Source organism: Liolophura sinensis, chromosome 11, assembly GCF_032854445.1.
Source record: "Liolophura sinensis isolate JHLJ2023 chromosome 11, CUHK_Ljap_v2, whole genome shotgun sequence".
Classification (NCBI taxonomy): domain Eukaryota; kingdom Metazoa; phylum Mollusca; class Polyplacophora; order Chitonida; family Chitonidae; genus Liolophura; species Liolophura sinensis.
The window spans coordinates 2,205,694-2,209,660 of NC_088305.1; the positions used below are offsets into that span (position 1 = coordinate 2,205,694).

The 3,967-nt window shown below is 41.0% G+C and overlaps 1 long non-coding RNA gene across 1 annotated transcript; it reads right to left on the minus strand.

Annotated features, from left to right (window-relative positions):
- Positions 1-845: 845 nt before the first annotated feature.
- LOC135477624 (uncharacterized) lies at positions 846-3,015 on the minus strand. Its single transcript, XR_010445221.1, has 3 exons — positions 2,958-3,015; positions 1,227-1,310; positions 846-868 (listed from the first exon to the last, which is right to left on the minus strand). It is a non-coding gene; the product is annotated as an uncharacterized LOC135477624 (long non-coding RNA).
- Between the last annotated feature and the right edge of the window lie 952 nt (positions 3,016-3,967).

The window sequence follows — 3,967 nt, forward strand, 5'->3', positions numbered from 1 at the left end:
TGAACTCACAGCAACTGCATTGGCGCGACTGGAGAAAAGCCAGCTACCATGAGCTGGACTAGAAGTCACGGTGATCGCTTTGGTGAAAGGCTCCTGGGTCAAAGTACTGCGCTAGCACGCTAACCACTCGGAGGCCTCCTATCGGTCTTTTAAGGTATCGATTTACTTGCTCTTACCTACTTGCAAAAGATTCATCAAACCTGAACGACCTTTGAAGGCACTGATTTACCTGCGTCTTACAGACTTAAGGAGAGCAGTCCAACTCGGACGATCTTTGAAGGTACCGATTTACCTGGGTCTTACATACAGACAGAAGAGTCGTCAACCCCGACTGATCTTTGACGGTACCGATTTACCTGCGGTTTACATACAGACAGAAGAGTCGTCAACCCCGGCCGATATTAAGGCACTGATTTACCTGCGTCTTACATACAGACAGATGAGTCGTTAAACCCGGCCGATATTTGAAGGTACCGATTTACCTGCGTCTTACATACACACGAGTCGTCAAACCCGGTCGATCTTTGAACAATCTATGAAGGTACCGATTTGCCTGCGTCGTACGTACAGACGAGTCTTCAGACGTGGCCGATCTTTGAACGTATCGATTTTCCTGCGTCTTACATACAGACAGAAAAGTCGTCAACTCCGGCTGATCTTTGATGGCACCGGTGCCAATTTACCTGCATCTTGTATTCAGGCCTAAAGAGTCATCAAATCCAGTCGATCTTTGAAGGTATTCGATTTACCTGTGCTTTATATTCAGATAGAAGAGTTATCTTACCTTTCCTCTGCAGCTCCGTGCTCTGATGCTGACATTTCCCGAGGAGAAACTCCATTAACTTGGACATGAGCTCCAGCTCCTCAGCTGTGTATCCAATACGTTATAATTAATATTCATCCTGGGGACTGACTGATAACTACAGATGAGGGAAGAACTAAACATTTCTACTGAGTAAGTCTGTTCGTAAGTCAAAGTTGGAGCCCATAAGACTTGGAAATTGATATTTTCATATAAAAGAGTGGTTGATGGTCATGTCTGGAGTTGGGAATCGAGTAGGTAGATTAACTTAGGACAAATACTAAAGTCGTTAGAACCTAAGGAACGTTTTGCTTAAATGTATGTAGTGCTGGCTGTGAACTGGTCGGCGGTATTTAAGATAAAATAAACCGACACATTTTTTCCTATTCTGCAAAAAGTATCTAACACATATATTCACCAGTACCTTTTCTGATGACGTCTTTCTCAGCGTTGCTGTTGGCGAGCTGTAAACCCTGGAATCGCTTGATGATTTCCACAGCTTTGGCTGCTGTGGACATAGTGAAAAATGAGACACAGTTAGATCTAATCGTGTCCAAATCCTGTGACTCAAAGAATTGAAAATCTAATTACAAATCCAAACATTTATAATTAGACATTACATTGTCCAAGTTCTAAGACAATTCTGACTATAGGAAATCTAAGTAAAAATCAATTTACATTTACATTTGGACAACAATATCAAAGGTCTAATTACAAATCCACACGGCTACAAAATTAGAGCTAACAAGTTTTGAGGCAATACTGAGAAAATATCGGAGCATAGCGAGACATTTACAAGTAGACCTAATGCGAGAAGACCTGTGAACAGTTATATTTACAGTTTGACATGTCATTGTCGAAGTTCTGAGAGAATTCTTGAGAACTGAAAATCTCAGGACAAATCCAGACATTTACAATAGAAGAGTTTCGAACCCTTTTATCGCTAAAGGTAAGAAAGTCATACTGCATCATATGATTTGTGAAAATGTTAGGCAAACTGTGTTTTAACTCGTGCTGAACGTGAATAAATGAGTCATAGACTGCGATTATCAAAAACTGCTGCTTCACTAATTGATCGGAGTTGAACATGTTCCACTTTTCCGCGACTCTAAGCCTCTATATCGTCTCCATGCAGGTGCATGGATCTACGCTCGCTTACGCACACGTGATCACAGTTTGCCCACACAAGGACATTGGGATGCATAAGGCAACACTCCACAATTAATTACAAATGTAATCTCTTGCTACTATTAGATACATCTTCTTTCTTCTCCGTTTCGTTTTTTCCGCTTGTAAAGTGGTAACATTTTGTAGCAGAAGCTTCAAAGTTTCATTCTAGGTATAAATTTCTGTGTTTTTCAAAGAATGGCGGCAGATGCACTATAGACAAAAGAACTGAAAAGTCCTGTTTCACCGGCCTCTGTCTGGATGGGTTTGATCCCCTATAACCTGTTTGTCAATTTGTGAAAATCTTCAACGGTCAATTAACCCCTATCAGGAATTTGAGTGGAGTTGTCTCTGGGAACGATCGTTATCAGGCCAGGGGCATTCTGGGCTCGCAGATTTTAGGGACAGTCCTGTGAGACCAAAGATTAACATGCAAGTATATGGGATATTAATTGTCGTGTGTGGCCATCACAGGTAAGAGGTCACGTGATAGTCACATTGCTACATCAGAGCTTACACTTTCCTGCGGTCGTAGTGCACCTGTGCGCGCTGAAACAGAATCTGGTTAGACCGCTAGGCGACATAAACGTCACGCGCAGTTCAACTTTGTCTAATTGAAAGTAGTTGCTTAGGATCGCAAGCTGACCTACAAACGAATTTTTACTTTAACACAAAAAGTTGTCTTAAACTTTCGTGACAAAAAAAGAAAATTGAACATGGTAGCGTTTGATCTTAAATCAAAGTTCAAGAACAATACCATAAGTTCAGACTTCATCAACATCTCCTTTCAGTCTTGAAACCTTTTACATTAAATCTGTAACCTGCATACTCGTGGTTTTCGCGAGATAAATTTGAATTTATCATGCTATACTCGGCGAGAAAGAATATGAAGTGAGAAAGAAAGACAGTGCAATGCATGAATGTTGGCCTTTAGTGTGAAGCACTGTATTATGTGGAGTCATATGTACCAGCAATAAATGCATCTTACAAGACATGGAATTCTGGGAAGTTAGACCAGACGTTGCCACGGATACGTTACGATTCCCTCCTTTCCCCAACTGTTTACACGGACCTATAATAAAAGATTTCAAACAGAATTGAAGATAAACGTCATTAAATCTGCATTGAATAGTTGAATATTATTTGACGTCTGTTTACTATGAAATTAGAGAAACATTTAAGTAAAACATTATTCAAATAAACAATAAAATTAATTTAAAGGTATATATAATAATTACGATGAAACAAACTTTAAATCAAAGTTAAATGACGTCAGTTGAGACACTGGATACGTTTTGGCCACACAAGACCAAGGTAGATGTATATGAAGCAGCAAAAATAGACATTATGAAGGAAAGCTAATGTGGGAATATCACTGGATACGTTTTGGCTACACAAGACAAAGGCAGATGTATATGAAGCAGCAAAAATAGACATTATGAAGGAAAGCTAATGTGGGAATATCACCTGACCAAGGCCATAACCTGATCGCAGACAGGAAGGCGTAAGGCAGAGTGGAGAGCAAGACCAAAACACTGTTGCTAAGGGAGATTCGGTCTACAGCGTGTTTGATTGGCTGAAACAGATGAAGTATTAAAGTACTGCCCGATCCTAACGATATACTCTACGCGTATAATCCGCCCATCCTAAACGCATCTTGATCGGATGTGGGGCGGATCCTAGGTGGGTCATACGGCCATGATGAGAGGCCCATGCGCTCATGGTGTTGGCCCGAGCGATCATGATGTAGGCATCATCCTGATCGCATCTTACGCAGATCTTTGGTCGAACAGTACATGCAGTCTCGTTTAGACCGTTTTACCGCACTTTAGCCTTTGCCCAAACGCCAGGTGCAAACTTGACACGATGTATCTTCAGTTTGTATACCTGGTAAGGCAGACGTGGTGACGAGAAAAGTATCAGTGAATGGTCTATTATTTGCCCAACTCTCACTCATTTAAGCCAGTAAAAAGATAAGTTAGCCCAACGCATGCCTGT